Raw genomic sequence first — 17305 nt, forward strand, 5'->3', positions numbered from 1 at the left:
CTGTGCTAACGGTAGCTCATTTTGAGCACTGGTGCAGCGCATTTAAGCATTTAAATGTGGCAGCTTACGCCGTGCCTTATTCATTTTGGGCCAGTTAATACATTCAGGACAGGGTAATTGTGCCGCGGCAGAGCGCTACTTTACACTCTGCCAATTTAGTGCTGCGTTGATCGATCTTGATACATGACCACCTAAAAGTTCATCTATATATAGGATCCCTAATCAATCATAAATGCTTACTTTAGTACTCATAACAGGCAAAAAGAAACTCAGCACGAACAATGATTAAGTTTTTTTAGGCTCACAAAAGTAAGAAGAATATAGAAGTTATATATCATGGAACCAGAATTATAAGTATAGACACAAGCAGGAATAAAACATTTAAACAAATAAGCAAGCAGGCTTCAGTATGGTTACGTACACATACATATGCATACATGATTCATTACATACAGTAACTGTGTTAAACAGCATCTGCTGTCTTGTTTGGAATGAAGACTGCGTTTTTGCTTCAACAAGTTCAGTTCACAAGCAGTTTCAAATGCTTTTAGTATTGAGTTGTAATATTCGTTACTTCAAACTTGTAGACAAACTTAATCAATGTTTAAATGGTTCTGAAGTTCATAGTTGTTGTTTTCAAATACACACAATATCAACAATTTAGTTAAAGTATTATCTTGTTTAAATTTTTTATAAAAGTAACATTGCTTGTCTTTTCAATCTTAACAAAATGTTACGGTTTATTAAATGCTTTTTTTTTCTTCTGGTTTGCATGTAGATATTTCTTATCCAAACAAAGGGCCTCATTCACTAAACAGCGGTAATGTGTTTTACACACAGTATGCCCTTTTACTGCATGCTTTGTGCAGCTGCTGTATTCACTAACCAGAGGAAGGCAACCTAGCGCGTGGAAAAAGTACTGCGTTCGAGTCATTTAAATATAATGAATAATGTTAATGGGTGGACATGTATGCAAATTACGTCACAAAATACCACAAAACATATTCACTTAAGGGCACTAACTTTACTAGGTGCCTCAGCGTGTGTTAAAAGTACCACTTTTTGAAACCAGGCGGTGTCACAGAACCAGCAGAAGAGCTACACAGGAGAGCGAGAAGAGTCGTCAGGGAGAGAGTATTTCGGACCAGGCAGACATTACTTGGGCTGTGAGGAGGAGGTAATAACTAGATACAGATTGAGAACAGATCATACTAGCACAAATTTCACAGAAATCATGTATTTGACTGCCTACCGTGAGAAATATGCATTTTATTTTCCTTATAGTATTTTACACTACTACCCCTGTTCATTACATGCTTTTATCAGAATCAGTGCTACAGTAGCTGTACACGGTCCGGCGTCAAAGCCGAGCGTTTGGTTACCATGGCAAAAGGGTCAAAAAAATACCAGCTTCATGATTGGTGAATTCCTCATACTGTACAATGACGTAACATGCGAGTCAGAGGCGTGAAGTTTAAAATGGTTGTTTAATAGTGTTGATTTATTAGCTGGCAGTATATGATTTAACATAAAAAATGCGGACAGCTGACAAATCAAAAAATGCTAAATTAATTTCAACAGAAGATCGTGTTCAGAGCTACGAAAAGGGGTCGTTGCATGCAGATGGTGGGATTCTGTTTTGCTCAACTTGTAATGTTGATAACGTGGATAACGTGTTATTATTTGTTTGTGTTTACAAATCGTTATTATTCTCCTGCCGAGCTTTACACCAGGGGTGTATTGCCGGAGTTATTTTTATTTTTACACAGGATTTGTGCAATAATAAAAATAACATTTCCAAATTGGATTACAGTTTTCACTTGTAATTGTTTCTGCACTGCATCACCTCTGCATCCGGTCTTAATCAGCAGCCACTTTGCCACACCTACCTGTTGTTCAATTGAGGTAGCCCATTTGGAGGGGAGGTGCTATTTTTCAGAGGGGCAGCAGTGTGGAGTAGTGGTTAGGGCTCTGGACTCTTGACCGGAAGGTTGTGGGTTCAATCCCAGGTGGGGACACTGCTGCTGTACCCTTGAGCAAGGTACTTTACCTAGATTGCTCCAGTAAAAAAAAAAAAAAAAAAAAAAAAAAACCCAACTGTATAAATGGGTAATTGTATGTAAAAATAATGTGATATCTTGTAATAACTGTAAGTCGCCCTGGGTAAGGGCGTCTGCTAAGAAATAAATAATAATAATAATAATAATAATAATAATAATGTGTTTTTAGATCATATAAGAAAAGGTATTATTGACAAGCATCTTGACAGCGCAGTACACAAAAACAAGAAAATCAAACTTGAAGTTCAGGCTAAACAATTACCGTACAAGCAGGTCACGATCACAGGATTGTTTAAAAAGAGCACAGAAAGTGGAGAAACACGTAATGTCAACATGTTTAAATTAGTGGAAGCCTGTGTGCAGCGAACATACCGATACAACAGCTGGTCAATGAAATATTATTAATTTTTTTAATGAAAACAATCCCCCGAATTGTGGAGCCGTGCCTAACAGTGACACACTCAGACGAGAGCATCTCCCTAAAGTGTATGCAGCGCACGAAGAATATTTAAATGGCAAAATGAACAACTCTGTTTGTGTTGTATGCGACGAGGCCACTGAGGCAACTGTGTTTTGCACATTATTTTCATCCCACAGAGCTTTACAACTGCTAATTCTGAGGAACTTACTGCTTACTTAGTAGATATACTGCATCTTGACTGTAACCACACAACAGTAGTATATATCATTAAGGCCCTTTGTTGAGAATGGCATTGATTTCAATTATGTGTCAGCCTTTGTAATAATAAACAATGTAACAGAGGGAGAAACACTAGCTGTTTACATTTATGCTTAGTCGTATACAATGTTTTATTATTATTATTATTATTATTATTATTATTATTATTATTATTATTATTATTATTATTTTAGGTTGACAGGCTCCAGTGGCATATGATGTTATATCACTTATTAATATTTTGAAGGTACCTGTGGTTTTAAAACTTCATAAAAAATAATTTCTGTTTTTATAAAGAAAAACACAAAAGCTTCGTTTTTGTCATTTCAGGTTTGCAGTTAACGTTTCTCCCGTGTTTAATATTTTGGGATTAAAGGCAGCTAAATAGTCTATGGGAATTACACGGTCATTGTAATTAATGTGTCAACATACGTTTTAAAAAAACTCATTCAGCAAACTCGAAAATGTTGCTGAATATGTCATTCAAGGTTGTTTTTAAGAAATCTATTTTGTCTGCTTGTTACTTTTTTTTGCAACCAACACAGACCATTTTAAACAACTCATTTCCAGTAAAAGTTTGTATCATTTTTAAAGATTGTTTCAATAGTGATTCGAGTTTCAATGTTACAATGCACTCGTACATCCTCAGACAGTCCGGGATATATGAAGATTACGAGGCAGGTGTATATGCAACACTTTCAGCTACAGGTATGTTAATATATTTATATAGTCACCATGTACTTGTGATATTTAAGTAGGCTATGCTTAAAATAGCTGTAAAATATACAAAATAAACTGTAACTGTCCAATAGTTGAGGTGCAGTCATAAATACAAGCAATCAAATGGCATCTAATGTTAAAACAGTGACGTTTCAGCAAACACCTTTTGAAATGTAAATAGTGAACTTTTAATTGACTGAGCGAGTGCTTTGCTGACTTTTGATTAATATTACAAAATAAATCAGAGGGCGATCAAGTTGAACAAACTAATATTTATTTGATTTGCATAGTTAAACATAAATGTTCCATTAACAATTACTTCCTCTGCTTTGACTGTCTCCCATGATGCTGTGATTTAGGACAAGACCCCCGCCCTCCTATGGAGTGCATTTATTTTGTCCTTAATGTTTCATTGAAGTCAATGTTCTTGCTGATTCAGCACCAAAAAGCCTTTCGTAATTCCCCACCACTTTGTCTGCTAATACATTTAACTCCTGGTCTGTAAACTTTAGATTCCTCACTTTGTCCTCCTTGGTCGCTGTCAATGTGACAAACTCAGAACCGTACTTACCTTTTCTTTCAAGCGCACTTACATATATATATATACACACACACTATAATACTGTGTATTTACCTCAACCATAATTCTGCATGCTGAATTCCACTCATTGTGACAACTTGCAAATGAATCATTTAGCTAGCTTTTATTTGTGCATATAATTAGCTTAGTGAATAGAGTTACCGCTGGTTCATTTTTATGTGGCTTCCCCCTGCCACACAGTAGTTCTGGTCATTTACTGCCGTTTAGTGACTGAGGCCAATAGTATTGTACTTGAATTGTAAAGTCTTTGAAACGTAATACTTATTCTGGAGATGTGGTCGTCATTGGAAAAAATGTTGGAATGCAGTTGGTCTTCTTAGAAACACGAAAAGTTGCAGGATGTAGTGCAGAGGAGTCTTCTTCAGGACAAAGATTGGTATGACACTTGAATGGCTCCCCATTACAAGAGAAGGCTCCGTGGTTACTTCATGGCGAGATGAGAGCCCAAGTTCTTGTCCAACAATCCAAGTTCGAGAATCGAAGAGAGCGAGTTCATCCTTATTTTCGCTTTAAATATAGCACCCAAAGAGGAGTTTACTTTGGTGATCCAATCACTTCCTGGTAAAACAGGAAGCTAATCCCTGACCGAAATTAGTCCTTTCATCCTTACAGAATTTGAATGACACTTCCTTTCCCACATTGTCAAGACACAGTAATACAAGTCAACTTAAACGTGTGCTTCGATAATGTATCATAATCAATTTCCTCATCATGTACATTTTACAAAAGTAAGATTATGAGATTACTGTGCATGTGATGTTAATTTTTATGCTCAGTTTGAATTGCCTTTGTGTTTGACATGTTGAGTAATTAGGATTGCAGAGGTAGAACCCTTGTTACAAAATGGAATATCAGAAGTTGTATTTGATGTCAGTACACCTTGTTTGCATTTAAAACATTCCACACAATAGATTATTTGTTCCCGCTGGCACTACCGACTGTACAATGGATCTTCATAGCATCTTCAGATTCATCTTTCCAGCACTGTGAAATGCAGCCTGACCTAAACATTTGAAACTTAATCTGAGCAACCTCTTGACCTTTGAGTTACTCAGGGCTACTCTTCTATAAGGAAGTTACCGAAGTTGGGGCTCCCGAGTGGCGCATCCAGTAAAGGAGCTCCACTTGGAGTGCAGGATGCACTCTATAGTCTGGACGTCGCGAGTTCGTGTCCAGGCTATTCCTTTGCTGACCGGGGACAGGAGCTTCCAGGGGGCGGCGCTCAATTAGCCGAGCGCCGCCCGGGGGGAGGGAGGGCTAGGTCGGCCAGGGTGTCCTTGGCGCACCGCGCACCAGCGACCCCTGTAGTCTGGCCAGGCGCCTGCGGGCTTGCCTGTAAGCTACCCAAGAGCTGCATTGTCCTCTGACGCTGTAGCTCTTGGGTGGCTGCATGGTGAGTCTGCAGTGTGAAAAAAGTGGTCGGCTGACGGCACACGCTTCGGAGGACAGCGTGTGTTCGTCTTCGCCCTCCCGAGTCAGCGCAGCGGTGGGAGCGGTGAGCTGAGCCTAAAAATAATTGGCCATTTCCAAATTGGGGAGAAAATAATTTTAAAAATAATTGGCAACGACTACATTTATAACAAAAAAAAGTAAGTTACTGAAGTGTCTTTATTAAAATCTTCAGTTTCAATAGGTACTTTTATGGTAAAATAGTTATTAATAATAATAATAATAATAATAATAATAATAATAATAATCTCAGATTTTTCTAAGAAGTAAAAAACCTGACATACCCTATAACCTAATATTTTGTCTTTCAAATGACAATTGAAATAAAACAATATTACACATGTACAAAAACACAATTAAGACACACCCTTTTTTGTACATGTATATGTATAATGAATCTGGGTGATTACCAGCACATTCTGACATGTCGTTTTGCTGTTATTGTTGTTTCCAGTAGCTGCTGGAGTCAAGCAGAAGTGTGTTGAAGCTGAAGGCCAACCCTGATGGAATACCGAAATAGATTGTTGGGTGATTATTGCTGAAGTGAGTTGATCCTGCAGGTTGACCACAGTGAATTGGGTGCCAAAATTAATTGGATAAAGTGGCAGTGAGCTTTACAGCAGGCATCTTTAGAGGTTTTCCTAAGATGGTTCACCGCAATCAAATGTGATACAGACTGGTTGGCTTACTCTGCAGGGGAAAAAAAAAAGTAATCATCCTTAGAGAATTTAGAATCAGCACACATTGTAGAATAAACTGTAGGGCAGCACGTAGAGAGAAAAAGTCACCAAGCAACATGATCAGATGAACATGAAACAAAAAACTGCAAGGTGAAATAGAATACCAGTGAAGAGAATACTTAATTGGAAAGGTGAGTAGATACATTTGTAACACTACACTAAGCTTTTGAAAGGAATTGTCTATTCTAGCAAGCCTTAAAGTTGTAGTCACTTGTACACAGGCTAGTTATCTGACCAGAAAATTGTATATATCCCATTGTAGTCTAAACCTGAGACAGAATTAGTCATTCCTGATAATTTACATATAATTTAATATAATGATAAGACCAGCAGATAAAGGCTCAGGAATAGTGATAATGAACACAGATGACTATATGAAATCTGTAGAATGTGAATTAAATAATACATATACATATGAAGAAGTTAAAAGCAATAAGATCAATAAATCGGTAAAAGAGGTTAAGGAAATTGCGGAGAGACTATACAATAAAGGCATTATATCAAAAGAATTAAAAAAATACATGCAGCCACATAATGCAAGAACAGGCCTAGCAAGAGGAAATCCTAAAATGCACAAAGAAAATCACCCTATGCGAATGATAGTCAGCACGATTGATAATCCAACACACATAATAGCTGAAATAGCAGAAAAACAACTTAGGTCGCACGTTGAGAAATTACCAAGCTATGTTAAGGATACAACACAATTTTTAAAAAGACTTGAATCAATAAAACACAACCTTCCAGAGAATACAATTTTATTTTGCATGGATGTAAAATCCTTGTACCCAAGTGTCCCTCGTAAAGAAACTTTAGAAGCTTGTCAAAAAGCACTAAATAATAGACTAGATAAATCAATACCTACAGCAGAGGTACTGAACATGATCAACATAGTTTTAGAAAACAGTTATTTTACATTTGTTGATAAGAATTACAAACAAAACGATGGTACCGCAATAGGATCTAAATTAGGAATGCATTTTGCCAGTACATACATGGGGAAATGGGAAGAACAATTACTTAGAAAATCAGAAAGAGAACCTTTAGAATACATTCGGTTTGTAGATGATATTTTTGGGGTTTGGACACATGGAGAAGAATCTCTTTTCCAGTTTCATAAAATGGCAAATGAAATACACAGTAATATTAAGGTGGACCTTCGATGGACAAGGAAAGAAATAGAATTTTTAGATACCATAGTAAAACTTGAAGAAGGTTCAATTGAGACTGACCTCTTCTGTAAACCTACTGACATGCACCAGTATTTACACATGTCCTCTGCACATCCGATACACACTAAAAGGGCAATCCCAAAGGGTCTAGGAATAAGAATACGAAGAATATGCTCAAAAGAAAGTGACTATGTAAAACAAAGAAATGTATTAAAAACAAATCTTAAAAAAAGAGGATACAAAGAAAGAATTATAGAGACGGAGTTAAGAAAAGTGGATAAACTAAAAAGAGATGATCTACTAGATTATAAAAATAGAGATAAAAAGGTCAAAAGAGTCCCATTAATAATGACTTACTCTAAACTTTTGCCCAATATTTCTAAGATAGTTTGGAAACACTTGCGGATTCTACATAATTCAGAAAAATTAAAAAAAGTATTTCTTAAGGCCCCAGTTGTAGCATTCAAAAGAGAAGCTAATTTAGGTGATATTTTAGTTCACAGTAAACATAAAAGAATAATTGACAAAATAGGTTCTACTAACATATGCACTAGTAGATGTAAGGTGTGTAAACACATAGACAAACGTAAAAATATAATTAAACATAAGAACACCACATATCCACTAAAAACTAATACCTACTGTAAAAATAGCAATGTTGTTTATGGAATAGCCTGTGAAAAATGTGATGAAATCAAATATGTTGGAGAGACTGGAACTACTTTATATAAAAGAATTCAGAACCACCTTTCATTAATTAGAAATAAAAAAATGAATGAACCAATAGTACAGCACTTCACCAGTCAGGGACATGACATAAATGATGTAAAGTTTGTAGTATTAGAACAGCTCAAATTAGACAATGCGACATATCGAAGAATAAAAGAAAGTAAATGGATAAATAGACTGAACACGATTATGCCAGCGGGACTCAACAGAAAAGAATGAACTAATTAACTTCAATAAATATATAACATTTAAATAAATAAACAAAATTCATTCAAAAGTTGTGCATGCTGATGCGCTGGGGAGGCCAAATCTAGACTGATCCTCAGAGCCAGCATTGCATGACATAATAAAAATATAAGTTTATGTAAAGTAGTGTTAATTGGAATTAATACAGATTCAAAGATAGAAGTAAAAATGATGTCACAATATATAGAACACCATTACATCATGTAAGAATAAATCATGAATTTGAATGTAAACAATAACAAGTAGTTGTCATGCCGTCAAAAACCTATAAATACCTCCAATGTTTGGATTCAAACACAGGCTCCCTTGAGAAAGATATGTACAACATATCGAAACGTTGGGCAGCTGGCTCTTTGAGCTAAAATATATATATATATATATATATATATATATATATATATATAAATTTAGTTGTTGCCAATTAGTTTTTATTATTTTCTCCCCAATTTGAAATGCCCAATTATTTTTAGGCTCAGCTCACCACTACCACCTCTGCGCTGACTCGGGAGGGGCGTCAGCCGGCCGCTTCTTTACACTGTAAAGACTCACTCTGCAGCTGCCTCAGAGCTACAGCGTGGGAGGACAACGCAGCTCTGGGCAGCTTACAGGCAAGCCCGCAGGCGCCTGGCCAGACTAAAGGGGTCGCTGGTGCGCGGTGAGCCGAAGACACCCTGGCCGACCTAACCCTCCCTCCCCCCGAACGACGCTCGACCAATTGAGCGCCGCCCCCTGGGAGCTCCTGTCCACGGTCGGCAAAGGAATAGCCTGGACTCGAACCGGCGACGTCCAGGCTATAGAGCACATCCTGCACTCTAGCGAGTGCTTTTACTGGATGCGCCACTCGAAAGCCCCATAATTTACATTTTTTTTTTTTAAGATAAAATATCACAGTAAAGAAGCTGTTTTTCATATGATATACTATTTATGCAAATGCAATATGTAGCATACATTCTGTAACATCTTCCTCAGTCAGTCAGTTTTACTCACTACTGACTTTAATGGAAAGATAGATTGGGTTGAAAGTAGATGCTTATATTTAACTTTATATTGTCCATTTGGAGATCTTCCCAAATCTCATGAAGGGTTAAAGACAGAAGTCACCAAGGAGTGATCATATATCCTGTGAGCATAATTTGGCATCACCTTGCAGACATTACATAAGAACATAAGAACATAAGAAAGTTTACAAAACGAGAGGAGGCCCCATTCGGCCCATCTTGCTTGTTTGGTTGTTAGTAGCTTATTGATCCCAGAATCTCATCAAGCAGCTTCTTGAATGATCCCAGGGTGTCGGCTTCAACAACATTACTGGGGAGTTGGTTTAGACCCTCACAATTCTCTGTGTAAAAAAGTGCCTCCTATTTTCTGTTCTGAATGCCCCTTTATCTAATCTCCATTTGTGACCCCTGGTCCTTGTTTCTTTTTTCAGGTCAAAAAAGTCCCCTGGGTCGACATTTTCTATACCTTTTAGGATTTTGAATGCTTGAGTCAGATCACCGCTTTGTCTTTGTTCAAGACTGAATAGATTCAATTCTTTTAGCCTGTCTGCATACGACATGCCTTTTAAACCCGGGATAATTCTAGCTTCTCTTCTTTGCACTCTTTCTAGAGCAGCAATATCCTTTTTGTAACGAGGTGACCAGACCTTACTAATGCATTGTAAAGTTTTAACATTACTTCCCTTGATTTAAATTCAATACTTCTCACAATATATCCGAGCATCTTGTTGGCCTTTTTTTATAGCAGTGAAAAAGTGCCATCCTGGTTTCAATTTTTCTTAAACCCCTGTATTTCCTCAATCTAATACGACAGATTGTATCCTAAAAAAAAGAACATGTTAAAAAAGTGAAAATCCAGGAACATCATCAAAACTCATACATGTGTTTTTATGCACTATAAAGGTTGTAACGGTGTATTAAGAGCAGGCTGAAATTCCTTTTAAGATGACAAATGGCTCATCTTCTAGCAGAAATGAGTAGAAATACACATGTCAACTCTTGACATGGTTTTCAGTTGCAGTCCTTTATAGGAAACACTTTTATCTTTCCTTCTCCTGTGAGACCTTGTTTTTCTGTCATACTGTAGGTCTGTCTAAAATCTGACAGGGGAAAAGTTACTTATCTTTTTTAAAACTTTTTGAGTCTAACCATTTTTATAGTCGAGATACATATTTGCATTGCAAGAGAATGACAAAGACTTTTTATCACGTATAAATCCTGCTTACAGCGTTTTAATTGGTTTTCAACTCCTTCCGTATATCATTGCTGTATTAATTGATGCTTCTCTTTAGTAAAGTGAAACATTTGCCAGATGGATGTTATACAAAGTATGAATACCAAAATGAAAGTATTTATGTGTAGCAGAGACTTAGAGACTTCATTTTAACAGTTGCATGCAGTAGAACCATCAACAAAGACCACATTTAATATTTTCCAGAAATTAATATATGTTTGGACTAACTTATTTTTATAGAAATGACACAAACTTTCAAAAATGTTGTCTACTTAAGTATTTTTTTCTTCATTTAAATGTGGAGGTTTGCTTGAGTGCTTTTGTGGATTTATTCGCCAAAATGTGTTCTTTAGACTATATTAGTTATTTTGTAACTATTTTATGTATTTTTTTTAAATTGTCAACTATGTCATACTGTGCAGTGCTGTACTAGCCAACATGCTGAATTATGTCTGTATTGTTATCACAGGATAATGGAATTAGAAATCCCGTAAATAAAGGTAATCGGGTTAATTTGACCAAATGTGTTAATTAATCAGTTCTCGTTACCATTTTTCGTAACGAGAACTCATTATTGTTACTCATTATTTAAGGTTAGAAAATAATGTCACTTACTCAGAATAAGTCTTTTGAATGCATGACTTGCATGTAAAAATGAGAAAACCCAGTGGTGTTTTGATACTTCATTTGTAAAATAGTTGTTACCAAGGCTGTCCTTATATTTAATTTCTTATTAATCATTCATTTGGTGCAAAAAAGCAGAGCATAATGCATTATAGGAAGACTGACTTCAAACAAGTCATGCGAAAAGGAACAATATAATAACATTTCAATTTTTTTAAATAAATCCATGTGACAGGGCGAGGTGCCCTGTACATTCATTTGTTTATTTATTTATTTTCAGAACGGGGATTCCCCTTCCGCCCTTGTGTTATTTTGTGTTTGTTTATTATGATTTATTGTATTTATATGACGGCGAAGCGCCAGTTATTTTGTTTTGTTAGTGACGGCGTAGCCGTTTTTGTTATTTAGTAGAGTGGATGGGAAGCCCCATCCGCATTGTAATTAATAAACTCGTGCATAATTAATTGCATGCTAGTTAAACCCCTCGGCCACGATATAAAAAGCCTGCAGCACTCTCAGTGCGGGGTGGGAGTTTAGAGGAGGAATGAGAGCGGAGAGAACGTGAGAAAACAATATCGTAAACATTTAAGCATACTATTACAGGAACAGTGACAGCGACTGCCCAGCCTGACCTGTACAGTTTATTTATATTTTGTGTTTACCCTTTTAGTTTGCTCTGTGAGCACGTGTTCTTTTTGTTAGAAACAGTTTATTTCTTTTTTTGTTTTGCTGAATGCCTTGAACTGCAGTACTTGCCTGGTGTCAGTATTTTTCCTTCCTGCTTCTGCCGTGACGTCACCGCTCAGTCACCCTGTCACAATCCTATAATTTATAATTATGTTATTAGTGGAACAGATGTTTACACTGTCTTTAATACATCTTGGTGTCTTTTTAAGATTCCAGTTTATCTTTTTCAATTATTTACAATTGAAGTGAGACATTGTTTAGAACATTGCAGGAGCTGGAGGGAGAGTATTCTCTTTGGCAAGTTCTGCCTGAATTTTGGCATCCGGATACATTTCTAAGGGCACTTTCACACCTAGTTCACTTGTTTCAAATGTGTTTGTTTAATTCACTTGCAGCTTCCAAACAAACTCGTCTCTCTTGCTGATTACTAGAGAATACTTTAAGTGCTGTGGCTGTGTTGTTGTTCATGTTCTTTTGGTTTATTTGATGCTTACAACAATGAACCATTGCTGAAGAAACGTCAAGTATTTGTCTTGAAAACACTGTTCTTTGGAGGAATGGTGTGAGTGACATCTAGTGTTTAGAGGAAATTCTTTAAGTGAAAATATTACAGCGGGATGCCTTTTTATCATGCCTTATTGACCATGGTGTCTTTCTACCAGAGACAGTCATGATTATGAAAAAGATTTACATATTGTACATTCAACAAACTGCAATTTAGCTAATAATAATAATAATAATAATAATAATAATAATAATAATAATAATAACAACATTAGCTTGTTGTGAATGTTGTACGTGTGACAGTGTGGTAAAATACAGATGCAACATCTTGTAACAATTGTAAGTCGCCCTGGATAAGGACATCTGCTAAGAAATAAATAATAATAATGATAATAATAATAATAATAATAATAATAATAATAATAATAATAATAATAATAATAATAACATAGGAGCTGGTTTACTAAACTCGGGTGGATCAGCGCAAATGCAACACTAATGTCTGTACCGCTTTGTCTTGGCACAATGTTTTTCCTGCGAGTGCATATGGCGCAATTATAATGAAGCTAGACGCAATACATGTGCTAAATAATTATTCAATTGTCATTTCATATTTTTCCTATGACTTTTCTTTGCCTTGTGACAGTTTTGCTATAATGCTTAAAGAACGTGCATGCTGCAATAGTAAATCTGAAACGCAGGTATTATTAACATAATTTCATTGAATAGCCCCAGGTTGTGTACATGTGACATTATGGTGTTCTTATTTGGTGTGTATGTGTCGTTGTATTGTGTGTGTGTTTGTGTGTGTATGTGTTTTTACAAGCCCTGCATTACGTATGTGCGACAGTGGCGAGACTCTTTCCTTGGTGCTTAATGAAATACATCTCTTCCACAATTTGCTTAGCTGTTTGAAGCGGTTCTTTTCCAAGTGAGCTGGAGTATGTTTTGGTTTCACATTGCAAAAAGTTGAAAAGGTGATCTCGGTTCACTTGGTTTGATGCACATCCTGGTGCGATTACGTGGTTCTCGGAGGTTTTACATATAACTCCAAGCAAACCGAACTGCACTTCAATCCACATCAAAGGGTCAAACTCACTAGGTGTGAAAGTGCCCTAAAAGTGTCCCCGTTTCTTTCGCTGTCCATAATGTTTCTCTTCATGTTTTTATGACCAAACTTTATAATTTTGCAGAATACCAGACACAAGTTGTACGATGCTACCAACCAAATGCACAGAAATTACCAGGGAAATTTGCTTCCTCCTCATCTAGTTACAAAGGTTAATGTGTATGGTTAGTTTCCTGCATGCAAACAAACCCATTGACATTGACATGTAGCAAGTGAAACAAACCATCCCCCATAACGAAGTCAGCGTTAACAGCCTTAAACAACCCAAGAAGGTTCATATTCATCTCGCTGCAAAACTATTCAACCAAAGACTAAGGGGCAATGTGGTCTTGGTGTTGTTGAATCTTAGGTCCTCACTTACAGTGAACTCAAAAGGGTCACTGTCATGAAGAAGGGCATTCTTTTGCTGCTGCAGGCTGGCTAACTCAATGTGAAGCAACATAATCAAAAAAGCAAATTAAACAGTTTTCATAATTGAGAATATATAATTAACAACATCCCTTGTGTCATCGTTGTACAGTATGCTTACTTATTTTAAAGCACTTTAGTTGGTACAACCCTTTAAAAAAAAAACTTGCTGAGTGACAGCAGGGACCACCTCAAAACTCTAACCGCAGTTAGAATTTTTATTTTTTTATTTTTTTTGCTCTGTATATGTAAAACTAATACCTGGTCAACTCCACCCTGAACTTTCCCCTTTTGAAAATCCACCTTAAAAATTAATAGCAAAGCCTTCTACCCATTTGCAAAAGAGTACACAAAAACAATAACAACTGTAAGACACATGCAATGCCAGTATTCAAAAATACATTAATAATTCTACCATTTCTTTTTTTGTGATGTATTCTTTATTTCCTTTTTACTATTACAATAACCAACAAGTCAAAACTTACACAGAACAGAAACAATACAAATAAAAACAAGCAGAAAAAAAACAAAAAAATTGGGAAGGAGCATCATCAAAATAAAATAGCATACATATCCAATACCCATTTGTAAAGGTACATTTATGACGTTCAGTACATATTTCACTGTAGGCCTTTTGGAAGAGCATAGTACATTTTTGTAATTATTTTTATTCGACTGCCCTCCATCCAGCAAAGTCATACATGGACCCTATATCAGCAAGAATATATGCCTGTTGTTGATTTTGTAAATCACTTGATCAGAAGCAGCTATTTTAGTTAACAAGTCTACCCATTCCTTAATGGAGTGGGGGATGTTGATTTCCAGTTCCTAACCCTACACCCTGTCGTTAGTGCGAGTCGACACCAGATGATTTGTTGATAATTTAATTCTATATCCTCAGGTATAATCCCTAAAATACAGAATGCTGAGCTCTGGGGAAACATGGTCCCAAATACCTTGCTCAGAAAGTTCAGTATTTTTTACCACAGAGACTGCACCATTTGACATTAATAAAACATTTGTAACAATGTGCCCTTCTATTTCAGCATCGCCAACACTTGTCAGTGGTTTTTAGTTTTAGTTTGGCCATTCTACTGGGCATCCAGTAACTCCTGTGAATAATCTCATAGTTTATTAGACGAGACTGTATTTCTCTGGAGGAGCCATACCATGACCCAATCACCTCCCTCCAGCTCTCCTCTCCGATAATTTTTCCAAAGTCCCTTTCACATGTTATCTTAAGACCTTCTAATTTAGGAGCTTGAGCCTGCCTTAAAAAACTATAACATTTAGATGCCCCTCCTGTAGATTGCCATACTTGTTGGAACAGCTCCTGAATGCCTGACATTGGGATCATAGGCCATGAATGGTCATGGCAATGATACAGTGTCTTAGCTGGAGGAAATTCCAAAAATCTATTTTTGAAATGTTATATTTGGCCATCATTTGTTCAAACGATAGCATGATTTCGCCTTCATAAATACCTTCCAAATAAAAGATTCCTGCCTTTACCCAGGTCCCCCAGCAGAATGATAAAAAAAAATAGTAATAATTTGTTATACCAGATAGAAGTTTTTTCTCTGGCAAAAGCCAATACAGGATCCTTTAATGAGACTGGCCTGCCCGTTTGTGTAATACAGACCTGGATTGGAAAGGGGTCTGTAAGCTCTTTTTCTATAGTAACCCACGCAGGTGCTTGTTCAGCAGCAAGATGGGTTTTGGATAACTGTTCTCCCTGATTAAATTAAATTCAGTTTTCTTATCATTCATCCTGAGCCTCATGGTCGCTTCACCGCTGTTGAAAAACAAATTGGTAAGTTCGCTGTACAGCAGTGTGTGTATTGACTGGAACATTCCGTGTTTATATTATTATTCATAACCCGGTGTTTAAGAGACCCAGCAGCTAGGGATGGAGAGTCGACCCCAAAAGAATCGATTCTCGATTATGTATCTTAAAAAATAAGATTCTATTTTCGGAATCGTATGTAGTTGACTCCAGCACCAGAATCGATTCCAACTCATGGAATCGAATATTTCAAATAATATAAATACTGAACGTGACAATTTGTAACTTTTTTTCTCTTACTCAGCACAACTGCTGTGTGAGCCGCTGTGCGAGAAGTCGAAACCAAAATGAACTATGGGAATTGTAGTTTTTCTACTCTAGCACATTAACCAGAGAATTAACCTTTTAGTATGTAAGTAAATACAACTCCCAGAGTTCATTTTGGATTCCGAGGCTCGCTCTACGTTTACAGGGGATCAACAATGTCACAAGTAATTTGATTTCTCACCTCATTCTGATTACATGGGGCCACTTTGACAATTGAGGTAATACTGGTGGTAACGGTACAACAAGTTAAATTCGGAAAATGTCGGCAGCATCTGGAAGCAAAACAAAGTCAGTTGTGTGGTGCTACTTTTCTTTTGTTGAGGATACCAAAAAGAAAGTACAATGTGCCATTTACAAAAAAACCAAAAAATACTGGCTTACAATAAGATGACACCAATGTGGAAACACCTCTGGATTTTTCAACCAACTGAAAAAAACCAGAATGTTAGATTCCCAGGTATGTGTTTCTTTGAATCCTCCATAACACAATTCAAAGTATAAAGTATGAAACAATAAAAATCCCAAATGTATCAATAATAATTACTTCTGCATATGTAATCATGAACTGTAAACGGTTAATGTAAAGACATAATTTAGTATTTAATAATAGCTTTATGTAGACTTTTCTGTTAGGAATCTCAAGATGATCATCCTGTAAACACAGAGCAAAAAGCCATTGATGTCTCTACCTCAGCAAACGATGACATCATTTTTTGTAAAGGCTCCGTATTCAAGCGCATAGAATGCAAACTTATTTAAATGATTATTAGTAATAGTATTAACAATAAATACCATGTTATGTTTGTCAATTAACACAAATTATTCAAATTAATATCTTTATTGTCATTATTTTTCTGTTTGTTTTCAGCAACCAGTTTGCCCAAAATAACGCTTTATAAAAAAACTGGTTGAAATGATAGTAACAGACATGCAGCCATTTTCAATTGTTGAAGATGCTGACTTCAGAGGATTTGTACATGCCCTTGACCCAAGATATCAATTGCTATCCAGACCCACAGTTGTGCGACTGATGGAAAGACAGTATCAAGAGACAAAAACAGCCCTGACAAGGAGTTAGAGGTATTTAATCAGAAATATTGTCTGTTGACAACTTATGAGTAAACTGCTGGATGTTCACAGGTATCAATTAATTTCCTGATTTATTTATTAAGTTACCTTGTATTAAACCCTTGCTTGCTATTTATGGGGTTT

This window comes from Acipenser ruthenus, chromosome 2 (genome assembly GCF_902713425.1).
Source record: "Acipenser ruthenus chromosome 2, fAciRut3.2 maternal haplotype, whole genome shotgun sequence".
NCBI lineage: Eukaryota > Metazoa > Chordata > Actinopteri > Acipenseriformes > Acipenseridae > Acipenser > Acipenser ruthenus.